General features: G+C 28.8%; 15 non-coding genes across 15 annotated transcripts; all 15 read right to left on the reverse strand.

Moving 5' to 3' along the window:
- Positions 1-11: 11 nt before the first annotated feature.
- LOC141395722 (5S ribosomal RNA) lies at positions 12-130 on the reverse strand. The gene has a single exon (XR_012410847.1). It is a non-coding gene; the product is annotated as a 5S ribosomal RNA (ribosomal RNA).
- A 685-nt stretch (positions 131-815) lies between these two features.
- On the reverse strand, positions 816-934 carry LOC141395723 (5S ribosomal RNA). The gene has a single exon (XR_012410848.1). It is a non-coding gene; the product is annotated as a 5S ribosomal RNA (ribosomal RNA).
- A 685-nt stretch (positions 935-1,619) lies between these two features.
- Positions 1,620-1,738, reverse strand: LOC141395725 (5S ribosomal RNA). Its single transcript, XR_012410849.1, has one exon. It is a non-coding gene; the product is annotated as a 5S ribosomal RNA (ribosomal RNA).
- A 685-nt stretch (positions 1,739-2,423) lies between these two features.
- Positions 2,424-2,542, reverse strand: LOC141395726 (5S ribosomal RNA). The gene has a single exon (XR_012410850.1). It is a non-coding gene; the product is annotated as a 5S ribosomal RNA (ribosomal RNA).
- Positions 2,543-3,227: 685 nt separating this feature from the next.
- Positions 3,228-3,346, reverse strand: LOC141395727 (5S ribosomal RNA). The gene has a single exon (XR_012410851.1). It is a non-coding gene; the product is annotated as a 5S ribosomal RNA (ribosomal RNA).
- A 1,660-nt stretch (positions 3,347-5,006) lies between these two features.
- Positions 5,007-5,125, reverse strand: LOC141395728 (5S ribosomal RNA). Its single transcript, XR_012410852.1, has one exon. It is a non-coding gene; the product is annotated as a 5S ribosomal RNA (ribosomal RNA).
- Positions 5,126-5,810: 685 nt separating this feature from the next.
- LOC141395729 (5S ribosomal RNA) lies at positions 5,811-5,929 on the reverse strand. Its single transcript, XR_012410853.1, has one exon. It is a non-coding gene; the product is annotated as a 5S ribosomal RNA (ribosomal RNA).
- A 685-nt stretch (positions 5,930-6,614) lies between these two features.
- LOC141395730 (5S ribosomal RNA) lies at positions 6,615-6,733 on the reverse strand. The gene has a single exon (XR_012410854.1). It is a non-coding gene; the product is annotated as a 5S ribosomal RNA (ribosomal RNA).
- Positions 6,734-7,418: 685 nt separating this feature from the next.
- LOC141395731 (5S ribosomal RNA) lies at positions 7,419-7,537 on the reverse strand. The gene has a single exon (XR_012410855.1). It is a non-coding gene; the product is annotated as a 5S ribosomal RNA (ribosomal RNA).
- Positions 7,538-8,222: 685 nt separating this feature from the next.
- LOC141395733 (5S ribosomal RNA) lies at positions 8,223-8,341 on the reverse strand. The gene has a single exon (XR_012410857.1). It is a non-coding gene; the product is annotated as a 5S ribosomal RNA (ribosomal RNA).
- A 685-nt stretch (positions 8,342-9,026) lies between these two features.
- On the reverse strand, positions 9,027-9,145 carry LOC141395734 (5S ribosomal RNA). Its single transcript, XR_012410858.1, has one exon. It is a non-coding gene; the product is annotated as a 5S ribosomal RNA (ribosomal RNA).
- Positions 9,146-9,830: 685 nt separating this feature from the next.
- On the reverse strand, positions 9,831-9,949 carry LOC141395735 (5S ribosomal RNA). The gene has a single exon (XR_012410859.1). It is a non-coding gene; the product is annotated as a 5S ribosomal RNA (ribosomal RNA).
- Positions 9,950-10,634: 685 nt separating this feature from the next.
- LOC141395736 (5S ribosomal RNA) lies at positions 10,635-10,753 on the reverse strand. Its single transcript, XR_012410860.1, has one exon. It is a non-coding gene; the product is annotated as a 5S ribosomal RNA (ribosomal RNA).
- Positions 10,754-11,438: 685 nt separating this feature from the next.
- On the reverse strand, positions 11,439-11,557 carry LOC141395737 (5S ribosomal RNA). Its single transcript, XR_012410861.1, has one exon. It is a non-coding gene; the product is annotated as a 5S ribosomal RNA (ribosomal RNA).
- A 685-nt stretch (positions 11,558-12,242) lies between these two features.
- On the reverse strand, positions 12,243-12,361 carry LOC141395738 (5S ribosomal RNA). The gene has a single exon (XR_012410862.1). It is a non-coding gene; the product is annotated as a 5S ribosomal RNA (ribosomal RNA).
- Between the last annotated feature and the right edge of the window lie 146 nt (positions 12,362-12,507).

Here is a 12,507-nt window from a genome sequence, read left to right on the forward strand (position 1 = left end):
ATTTTGGACAATGCCAACAACACGCGGTGTTCCCAAGCGGTCCCCCATCTAAGTACTAACCGCGCCCGACGCTGCTTAATTTCGGTGATCGGACGAGAACCGATGTACTCAGCGTGGTATGGTCGTTGGCGAAGAAACATAGTTTATTTTGCTTCATATGGCCATTGATTTCATTGCTTGTGTGTTTAAAACAATTTCGTTTACTTATTGCACACAAACACACAAACGAACAAGAAGTTTTATTTTCGTTTTATAAAGGAAAATGTTGACTGTTTCCTTTAGTTATTAGTGAACATAACCAGTATGTATTAATTTGGCATCAAAAAATCTAACAAAAATTGTAGTTTTTTTAATAAATGTTAAAATTTATTAAATATTGCTAAAAATAAATGTATTTTGGGAAAATTTGGCTCCTTAAATTACCTTTTTTTGGAAATATAGACAATTTTTTTAAAGAATTTTACAATAAAAATTCTTGTTTTTTAATAAATGTTAAAATTTCTTAAATATTGTTAAAAATAAATGCATTTTGCGAAAATTTGCCTCCTTAAATTACGTTTTTTGAGAAACGAAACAAATTTATAAAGAATTTTACTTTTGTTTTACAAAGGAAATCATAGACTATTGTATCTAGTTACGTACAACTGAGCATAATCAATAGCGAATGTTTTACATTTACCTTAAAATAATAGGCAGTTGAGTTTTTTATTTTGGCTCTATTTCGGTTAAAAATGAAGATATCGACTTCATTCTTTTTTTATTTAATAGAGAAAAATAAAAAAGAAAATAAAATAAAATAAAAAAATTTTGGACAATGCCAACAACACGCGGTGTTCCCAAGCGGTCCCCCATCTAAGTACTAACCGCGCCCGACGCTGCTTAATTTCGGTGATCGGACGAGAACCGATGTACTCAGCGTGGTATGGTCGTTGGCGAAGAAACATAGTTTATTTTGCTTCATATGGCCATTGATTTCATTGCTTGTGTGTTTAAAACAATTTCGTTTACTTATTGCACACAAACACACAAACGAACAAGAAGTTTTATTTTCGTTTTATAAAGGAAAATGTTGACTGTTTCCTTTAGTTATTAGTGAACATAACCAGTATGTATTAATTTGGCATCAAAAAATCTAACAAAAATTGTAGTTTTTTTAATAAATGTTAAAATTTATTAAATATTGCTAAAAATAAATGTATTTTGGGAAAATTTGGCTCCTTAAATTACCTTTTTTTGGAAATATAGACAATTTTTTTAAAGAATTTTACAATAAAAATTCTTGTTTTTTAATAAATGTTAAAATTTCTTAAATATTGTTAAAAACAAATGCATTTTGCGAAAATTTGCCTCCTTAAATTACGTTTTTTGAGAAACGAAACAAATTTATAAAGAATTTTACTTTTGTTTTACAAAGGAAATCATAGACTATTGTATCTAGTTACGTACAACTGAGCATAATCAATAGCGAATGTTTTACATTTACCTTAAAATAATAGGCAGTTGAGTTTTTTATTTTGGCTCTATTTCGGTTAAAAATGAAGATATCGACTTCATTCTTTTTTTATTTAATAGAGAAAAATAAAAAAGAAAATAAAATAAAATAAAAAAATTTTGGACAATGCCAACAACACGCGGTGTTCCCAAGCGGTCCCCCATCTAAGTACTAACCGCGCCCGACGCTGCTTAATTTCGGTGATCGGACGAGAACCGATGTACTCAGCGTGGTATGGTCGTTGGCGAAGAAACATAGTTTATTTTGCTTCATATGGCCATTGATTTCATTGCTTGTGTGTTTAAAACAATTTCGTTTACTTATTGCACACAAACACACAAACGAACAAGAAGTTTTATTTTCGTTTTATAAAGGAAAATGTTGACTGTTTCCTTTAGTTATTAGTGAACATAACCAGTATGTATTAATTTGGCATCAAAAAATCTAACAAAAATTGTAGTTTTTTTAATAAATGTTAAAATTTATTAAATATTGCTAAAAATAAATGTATTTTGGGAAAATTTGGCTCCTTAAATTACCTTTTTTTGGAAATATAGACAATTTTTTTAAAGAATTTTACAATAAAAATTCTTGTTTTTTAATAAATGTTAAAATTTCTTAAATATTGTTAAAAATAAATGCATTTTGCGAAAATTTGCCTCCTTAAATTACGTTTTTTGAGAAACGAAACAAATTTATAAAGAATTTTACTTTTGTTTTACAAAGGAAATCATAGACTATTGTATCTAGTTACGTACAACTGAGCATAATCAATAGCGAATGTTTTACATTTACCTTAAAATAATAGGCAGTTGAGTTTTTTATTTTGGCTCTATTTCGGTTAAAAATGAAGATATCGACTTCATTCTTTTTTTATTTAATAGAGAAAAATAAAAAAGAAAATAAAATAAAATAAAAAAATTTTGGACAATGCCAACAACACGCGGTGTTCCCAAGCGGTCCCCCATCTAAGTACTAACCGCGCCCGACGCTGCTTAATTTCGGTGATCGGACGAGAACCGATGTACTCAGCGTGGTATGGTCGTTGGCGAAGAAACATAGTTTATTTTGCTTCATATGGCCATTGATTTCATTGCTTGTGTGTTTAAAACAATTTCGTTTACTTATTGCACACAAACACACAAACGAACAAGAAGTTTTATTTTCGTTTTATAAAGGAAAATGTTGACTGTTTCCTTTAGTTATTAGTGAACATAACCAGTATGTATTAATTTGGCATCAAAAAATCTAACAAAAATTGTAGTTTTTTTAATAAATGTTAAAATTTATTAAATATTGCTAAAAATAAATGTATTTTGGGAAAATTTGGCTCCTTAAATTACCTTTTTTTGGAAATATAGACAATTTTTTTAAAGAATTTTACAATAAAAATTCTTGTTTTTTAATAAATGTTAAAATTTCTTAAATATTGTTAAAAATAAATGCATTTTGCGAAAATTTGCCTCCTTAAATTACGTTTTTTGAGAAACGAAACAAATTTATAAAGAATTTTACTTTTGTTTTACAAAGGAAATCATAGACTATTGTATCTAGTTACGTACAACTGAGCATAATCAATAGCGAATGTTTTACATTTACCTTAAAATAATAGGCAGTTGAGTTTTTTATTTTGGCTCTATTTCGGTTAAAAATGAAGATATCGACTTCATTCTTTTTTTATTTAATAGAGAAAAATAAAAAAGAAAATAAAATAAAATAAAAAAATTTTGGACAATGCCAACAACACGCGGTGTTCCCAAGCGGTCCCCCATCTAAGTACTAACCGCGCCCGACGCTGCTTAATTTCGGTGATCGGACGAGAACCGATGTACTCAGCGTGGTATGGTCGTTGGCGAAGAAACATAGTTTATTTTGCTTCATATGGCCATTGATTTCATTGCTTGTGTGTTTAAAACAATTTCGTTTACTTATTGCACACAAACACACAAACGAACAAGAAGTTTTATTTTCGTTTTATAAAGGAAAATGTTGACTGTTTCCTTTAGTTATTAGTGAACATAACCAGTATGTATTAATTTGGCATCAAAAAATCTAACAAAAATTGTAGTTTTTTTAATAAATGTTAAAATTTATTAAATATTGCTAAAAATAAATGTATTTTGGGAAAATTTGGCTCCTTAAATTACCTTTTTTTGGAAATATAGACAATTTTTTTAAAGAATTTTACAATAAAAATTCTTGTTTTTTAATAAATGTTAAAATTTCTTAAATATTGTTAAAAATAAATGCATTTTGCGAAAATTTGCCTCCTTAAATTACGTTTTTTGAGAAACGAAACAAATTTATAAAGAATTTTACTTTTGTTTTACAAAGGAAATCATAGACTATTGTATCTAGTTACTAGGGTTTTGGGTTTTCCCGGTTTTTATCATTCCCGGGAAACGGGAATCATAAAATCGTCATTCCCGGGAATCCGGGATTTCCCGGGAAATTTGAAATACGAGAGTGGATCAACATTTCCGTGATTTTTTTTATCTTCCCATGGTAGCTTATATGAAATACAATATTTTCAGAGAGTTGCGGGCTCAAAAATGGATTACACGTTTTCGCTCTATCGATTAAAAATGAAAAAAATGGAAAAATGCAACATGTTGACCATTTCCATTATTCAAGGCTAAGGAGATCGCTAGATGGGAAGTGATTTAGCTCAAACAATGAAGTTATGATCAGAAATTCCAATTTTAGGGGCTTTTTGAGTTTTTGAACCAACCGCACACAAAAAATGTTGCCAAACATTTAAAAGTGGGAAGTTATCTTACGTACTACCCAATGTAGTTGAGATTTTGGGCCTTTACCTCGGGAAGAGTGGACTTACCCTTCCAAAAAAAGTTGCGCCCTCGTAGCAGAGCCTTCAAGTAGAACTTTTTGGAAAGAATTTCAAAACGATTCGAGATGAGCTGCACGTTTCCTAAATTTTGTGTTGGAAGGGTTGGACCGATATAGTCCATATTCCAATCTGATACATGACTAGATGATGATGGAACAGAATAAAAATCCGTCGTTTTAGATCATGTTTTTGGTACTGCTCTTATAACTTTTCCCTGAAAACACTTTTATAGATTAAAGTTATTGCCAAATCTTTTGTAATGTGTTCTTCTATTCTGTAAAGTCTAATCGAATTCTGATTCTATGGTATAAAAGTGACGGGTATAGTTTATTCATTCATTCAATCTTAGTTGTGATAAAGGTAAAAATATATTTCCCGATTTCCCGGGAAATATGATTTTGTTTCCCGGGAAAATCTCGTAACCAAAAAACCGAGAATTCCCGGGAATTCCCGGAGCGGGATTTCCCTACCCAAAACCCTACTAGTTACGTACAACTGAGCATAATCAATAGCGAATGTTTTACATTTACCTTAAAATAATAGGCAGTTGAGTTTTTTATTTTGGCTCTATTTCGGTTAAAAATGAAGATATCGACTTCATTCTTTTTTTATTTAATAGAGAAAAATAAAAAAGAAAATAAAATAAAATAAAAAAATTTTGGACAATGCCAACAACACGCGGTGTTCCCAAGCGGTCCCCCATCTAAGTACTAACCGCGCCCGACGCTGCTTAATTTCGGTGATCGGACGAGAACCGATGTACTCAGCGTGGTATGGTCGTTGGCGAAGAAACATAGTTTATTTTGCTTCATATGGCCATTGATTTCATTGCTTGTGTGTTTAAAACAATTTCGTTTACTTATTGCACACAAACACACAAACGAACAAGAAGTTTTATTTTCGTTTTATAAAGGAAAATGTTGACTGTTTCCTTTAGTTATTAGTGAACATAACCAGTATGTATTAATTTGGCATCAAAAAATCTAACAAAAATTGTAGTTTTTTTAATAAATGTTAAAATTTATTAAATATTGCTAAAAATAAATGTATTTTGGGAAAATTTGGCTCCTTAAATTACCTTTTTTTGGAAATATAGACAATTTTTTTAAAGAATTTTACAATAAAAATTCTTGTTTTTTAATAAATGTTAAAATTTCTTAAATATTGTTAAAAATAAAGGCATTTTGCGAAAATTTGCCTCCTTAAATTACGTTTTTTGAGAAACGAAACAAATTTATAAAGAATTTTACTTTTGTTTTACAAAGGAAATCATAGACTATTGTATCTAGTTACGTACAACTGAGCATAATCAATAGCGAATGTTTTACATTTACCTTAAAATAATAGGCAGTTGAGTTTTTTATTTTGGCTCTATTTCGGTTAAAAATGAAGATATCGACTTCATTCTTTTTTTATTTAATAGAGAAAAATAAAAAAGAAAATAAAATAAAATAAAAAAATTTTGGACAATGCCAACAACACGCGGTGTTCCCAAGCGGTCCCCCATCTAAGTACTAACCGCGCCCGACGCTGCTTAATTTCGGTGATCGGACGAGAACCGATGTACTCAGCGTGGTATGGTCGTTGGCGAAGAAACATAGTTTATTTTGCTTCATATGGCCATTGATTTCATTGCTTGTGTGTTTAAAACAATTTCGTTTACTTATTGCACACAAACACACAAACGAACAAGAAGTTTTATTTTCGTTTTATAAAGGAAAATGTTGACTGTTTCCTTTAGTTATTAGTGAACATAACCAGTATGTATTAATTTGGCATCAAAAAATCTAACAAAAATTGTAGTTTTTTTAATAAATGTTAAAATTTATTAAATATTGCTAAAAATAAATGTATTTTGGGAAAATTTGGCTCCTTAAATTACCTTTTTTTGGAAATATAGACAATTTTTTTAAAGAATTTTACAATAAAAATTCTTGTTTTTTAATAAATGTTAAAATTTCTTAAATATTGTTAAAAATAAATGCATTTTGCGAAAATTTGCCTCCTTAAATTACGTTTTTTGAGAAACGAAACAAATTTATAAAGAATTTTACTTTTGTTTTACAAAGGAAATCATAGACTATTGTATCTAGTTACGTACAACTGAGCATAATCAATAGCGAATGTTTTACATTTACCTTAAAATAATAGGCAGTTGAGTTTTTTATTTTGGCTCTATTTCGGTTAAAAATGAAGATATCGACTTCATTCTTTTTTTATTTAATAGAGAAAAATAAAAAAGAAAATAAAATAAAATAAAAAAATTTTGGACAATGCCAACAACACGCGGTGTTCCCAAGCGGTCCCCCATCTAAGTACTAACCGCGCCCGACGCTGCTTAATTTCGGTGATCGGACGAGAACCGATGTACTCAGCGTGGTATGGTCGTTGGCGAAGAAACATAGTTTATTTTGCTTCATATGGCCATTGATTTCATTGCTTGTGTGTTTAAAACAATTTCGTTTACTTATTGCACACAAACACACAAACGAACAAGAAGTTTTATTTTCGTTTTATAAAGGAAAATGTTGACTGTTTCCTTTAGTTATTAGTGAACATAACCAGTATGTATTAATTTGGCATCAAAAAATCTAACAAAAATTGTAGTTTTTTTAATAAATGTTAAAATTTATTAAATATTGCTAAAAATAAATGTATTTTGGGAAAATTTGGCTCCTTAAATTACCTTTTTTTGGAAATATAGACAATTTTTTTAAAGAATTTTACAATAAAAATTCTTGTTTTTTAATAAATGTTAAAATTTCTTAAATATTGTTAAAAATAAATGCATTTTGCGAAAATTTGCCTCCTTAAATTACGTTTTTTGAGAAACGAAACAAATTTATAAAGAATTTTACTTTTGTTTTACAAAGGAAATCATAGACTATTGTATCTAGTTACGTACAACTGAGCATAATCAATAGCGAATGTTTTACATTTACCTTAAAATAATAGGCAGTTGAGTTTTTTATTTTGGCTCTATTTCGGTTAAAAATGAAGATATCGACTTCATTCTTTTTTTATTTAATAGAGAAAAATAAAAAAGAAAATAAAATAAAATAAAAAAATTTTGGACAATGCCAACAACACGCGGTGTTCCCAAGCGGTCCCCCATCTAAGTACTAACCGCGCCCGACGCTGCTTAATTTCGGTGATCGGACGAGAACCGATGTACTCAGCGTGGTATGGTCGTTGGCGAAGAAACATAGTTTATTTTGCTTCATATGGCCATTGATTTCATTGCTTGTGTGTTTAAAACAATTTCGTTTACTTATTGCACACAAACACACAAACGAACAAGAAGTTTTATTTTCGTTTTATAAAGGAAAATGTTGACTGTTTCCTTTAGTTATTAGTGAACATAACCAGTATGTATTAATTTGGCATCAAAAAATCTAACAAAAATTGTAGTTTTTTTAATAAATGTTAAAATTTATTAAATATTGCTAAAAATAAATGTATTTTGGGAAAATTTGGCTCCTTAAATTACCTTTTTTTGGAAATATAGACAATTTTTTTAAAGAATTTTACAATAAAAATTCTTGTTTTTTAATAAATGTTAAAATTTCTTAAATATTGTTAAAAATAAATGCATTTTGCGAAAATTTGCCTCCTTAAATTACGTTTTTTGAGAAACGAAACAAATTTATAAAGAATTTTACTTTTGTTTTACAAAGGAAATCATAGACTATTGTATCTAGTTACGTACAACTGAGCATAATCAATAGCGAATGTTTTACATTTACCTTAAAATAATAGGCAGTTGAGTTTTTTAATTTGGCTCTATTTCGGTTAAAAATGAAGATATCGACTTCATTCTTTTTTTATTTAATAGAGAAAAATAAAAAAGAAAATAAAATAAAATAAAAAAATTTTGGACAATGCCAACAACACGCGGTGTTCCCAAGCGGTCCCCCATCTAAGTACTAACCGCGCCCGACGCTGCTTAATTTCGGTGATCGGACGAGAACCGATGTACTCAGCGTGGTATGGTCGTTGGCGAAGAAACATAGTTTATTTTGCTTCATATGGCCATTGATTTCATTGCTTGTGTGTTTAAAACAATTTCGTTTACTTATTGCACACAAACACACAAACGAACAAGAAGTTTTATTTTCGTTTTATAAAGGAAAATGTTGACTGTTTCCTTTAGTTATTAGTGAACATAACCAGTATGTATTAATTTGGCATCAAAAAATCTAACAAAAATTGTAGTTTTTTTAATAAATGTTAAAATTTATTAAATATTGCTAAAAATAAATGTATTTTGGGAAAATTTGGCTCCTTAAATTACCTTTTTTTGGAAATATAGACAATTTTTTTAAAGAATTTTACAATAAAAATTCTTGTTTTTTAATAAATGTTAAAATTTCTTAAATATTGTTAAAAATAAATGCATTTTGCGAAAATTTGCCTCCTTAAATTACGTTTTTTGAGAAACGAAACAAATTTATAAAGAATTTTACTTTTGTTTTACAAAGGAAATCATAGACTATTGTATCTAGTTACGTACAACTGAGCATAATCAATAGCGAATGTTTTACATTTACCTTAAAATAATAGGCAGTTGAGTTTTTTATTTTGGCTCTATTTCGGTTAAAAATGAAGATATCGACTTCATTCTTTTTTTATTTAATAGAGAAAAATAAAAAAGAAAATAAAATAAAATAAAAAAATTTTGGACAATGCCAACAACACGCGGTGTTCCCAAGCGGTCCCCCATCTAAGTACTAACCGCGCCCGACGCTGCTTAATTTCGGTGATCGGACGAGAACCGATGTACTCAGCGTGGTATGGTCGTTGGCGAAGAAACATAGTTTATTTTGCTTCATATGGCCATTGATTTCATTGCTTGTGTGTTTAAAACAATTTCGTTTACTTATTGCACACAAACACACAAACGAACAAGAAGTTTTATTTTCGTTTTATAAAGGAAAATGTTGACTGTTTCCTTTAGTTATTAGTGAACATAACCAGTATGTATTAATTTGGCATCAAAAAATCTAACAAAAATTGTAGTTTTTTTAATAAATGTTAAAATTTATTAAATATTGCTAAAAATAAATGTATTTTGGGAAAATTTGGCTCCTTAAATTACCTTTTTTTGGAAATATAGACAATTTTTTTAAAGAATTTTACAATAAAAATTCTTGTTTTTTAATAAATGTTAAAATTTCTTAAATATTGTTAAAAATAAATGCATTTTGCGAAAATTTGCCTCCTTAAATTACGTTTTTTGAGAAACGAAACAAATTTATAAAGAATTTTACTTTTGTTTTACAAAGGAAATCATAGACTATTGTATCTAGTTACGTACAACTGAGCATAATCAATAGCGAATGTTTTACATTTACCTTAAAATAATAGGCAGTTGAGTTTTTTAATTTGGCTCTATTTCGGTTAAAAATGAAGATATCGACTTCATTCTTTTTTTATTTAATAGAGAAAAATAAAAAAGAAAATAAAATAAAATAAAAAAATTTTGGACAATGCCAACAACACGCGGTGTTCCCAAGCGGTCCCCCATCTAAGTACTAACCGCGCCCGACGCTGCTTAATTTCGGTGATCGGACGAGAACCGATGTACTCAGCGTGGTATGGTCGTTGGCGAAGAAACATAGTTTATTTTGCTTCATATGGCCATTGATTTCATTGCTTGTGTGTTTAAAACAATTTCGTTTACTTATTGCACACAAACACACAAACGAACAAGAAGTTTTATTTTCGTTTTATAAAGGAAAATGTTGACTGTTTCCTTTAGTTATTAGTGAACATAACCAGTATGTATTAATTTGGCATCAAAAAATCTAACAAAAATTGTAGTTTTTTTAATAAATGTTAAAATTTATTAAATATTGCTAAAAATAAATGTATTTTGGGAAAATTTGGCTCCTTAAATTACCTTTTTTTGGAAATATAGACAATTTTTTTAAAGAATTTTACAATAAAAATTCTTGTTTTTTAATAAATGTTAAAATTTCTTAAATATTGTTAAAAATAAATGCATTTTGCGAAAATTTGCCTCCTTAAATTACGTTTTTTGAGAAACGAAACAAATTTATAAAGAATTTTACTTTTGTTTTACAAAGGAAATCATAGACTATTGTATCTAGTTACGTACAACTGAGCATAATCAATAGCGAATGTTTTACATTTACCTTAAAATAATAGGCAGTTGAGTTTTTTATTTTGGCTCTATTTCGGTTAAAAATGAAGATATCGACTTCATTCTTTTTTTATTTAATAGAGAAAAATAAAAAAGAAAATAAAATAAAATAAAAAAATTTTGGACAATGCCAACAACACGCGGTGTTCCCAAGCGGTCCCCCATCTAAGTACTAACCGCGCCCGACGCTGCTTAATTTCGGTGATCGGACGAGAACCGATGTACTCAGCGTGGTATGGTCGTTGGCGAAGAAACATAGTTTATTTTGCTTCATATGGCCATTGATTTCATTGCTTGTGTGTTTAAAACAATTTCGTTTACTTATTGCACACAAACACACAAACGAACAAGAAGTTTTATTTTCGTTTTATAAAGGAAAATGTTGACTGTTTCCTTTAGTTATTAGTGAACATAACCAGTATGTATTAATTTGGCATCAAAAAATCTAACAAAAATTGTAGTTTTTTTAATAAATGTTAAAATTTATTAAATATTGCTAAAAATAAATGTATTTTGGGAAAATTTGGCTCCTTAAATTACCTTTTTTTGGAAATATAGACAATTTTTTTAAAGAATTTTACAATAAAAATTCTTGTTTTTTAATAAATGTTAAAATTTCTTAAATATTGTTAAAAATAAATGCATTTTGCGAAAATTTGCCTCCTTAAATTACGTTTTTTGAGAAACGAAACAAATTTATAAAGAATTTTACTTTTGTTTTACAAAGGAAATCATAGACTATTGTATCTAGTTACGTACAACTGAGCATAATCAATAGCGAATGTTTTACATTTACCTTAAAATAATAGGCAGTTGAGTTTTTTATTTTGGCTCTATTTCGGTTAAAAATGAAGATATCGACTTCATTCTTTTTTTATTTAATAGAGAAAAATAAAAAAGAAAATAAAATAAAATAAAAAAATTTTGGACAATGCCAACAACACGCGGTGTTCCCAAGCGGTCCCCCATCTAAGTACTAACCGCGCCCGACGCTGCTTAATTTCGGTGATCGGACGAGAACCGATGTACTCAGCGTGGTATGGTCGTTGGCGAAGAAACATAGTTTATTTTGCTTCATATGGCCATTGATTTCATTGCTTGTGTGTTTAAAACAATTTCGTTTACTTATTGCACACAAACACACAAACGAACAAGAAGTTTTATTTTCGTTTTATAAAGGAAAATGTTGACTGTTTCCTTTAGTTATTAGTGAACATAACCAGTATGTATTAATTTGGCATCAAAAAATCTAACAAAAATTGTAGTTTTTTTAATAAATGTTAAAATTTATTAAATATTGCTAAAAATAAATGTATTTTGGGAAAATTTGGCTCCTTAAATTACCTTTTTTTGGAAATATAGACAATTTTTTTAAAGAATTTTACAATAAAAATTCTTGTTTTTTAATAAATGTTAAAATTTCTTAAATATTGTTAAAAATAAATGCATTTTGCGAAAATTTGCCTCCTTAAATTACGTTTTTTGAGAAACGAAACAAATTTATAAAGAATTTTACTTTTGTTTTACAAAGGAAATCATAGACTATTGTATCTAGTTACGTACAACTGAGCATAATCAATAGCGAATGTTTTACATTTACCTTAAAATAATAGGCAGTTGAGTTTTTTATTTTGGCTCTATTTCGGTTAAAAATGAAGATATCGACTTCATTCTTTTTTTATTTAATAGAGAAAAATAAAAAAGAAAATAAAATAAAATAAAAAAATTTTGGACAATGCCAACAACACGCGGTGTTCCCAAGCGGTCCCCCATCTAAGTACTAACCGCGCCCGACGCTGCTTAATTTCGGTGATCGGACGAGAACCGATGTACTCAGCGTGGTATGGTCGTTGGCGAAGAAACATAGTTTATTTTGCTTCATATGGCCATTGATTTCATTGCTTGTGTGTCATCATCATTTGTGAACAGTGTTAAAAGTGTTTGTGTGATTAAAAAAAAAAAAAAAAAAAAAAAACTAAAAGTGAAAAGTCAAAACCACTA

The sequence above is a fragment of the Musca autumnalis genome, unplaced genomic scaffold (genome assembly GCF_047663935.1).
Source record: "Musca autumnalis isolate F117 unplaced genomic scaffold, ASM4766393v1 scaffold_2, whole genome shotgun sequence".
Lineage (NCBI taxonomy): Eukaryota > Metazoa > Arthropoda > Insecta > Diptera > Muscidae > Musca > Musca autumnalis.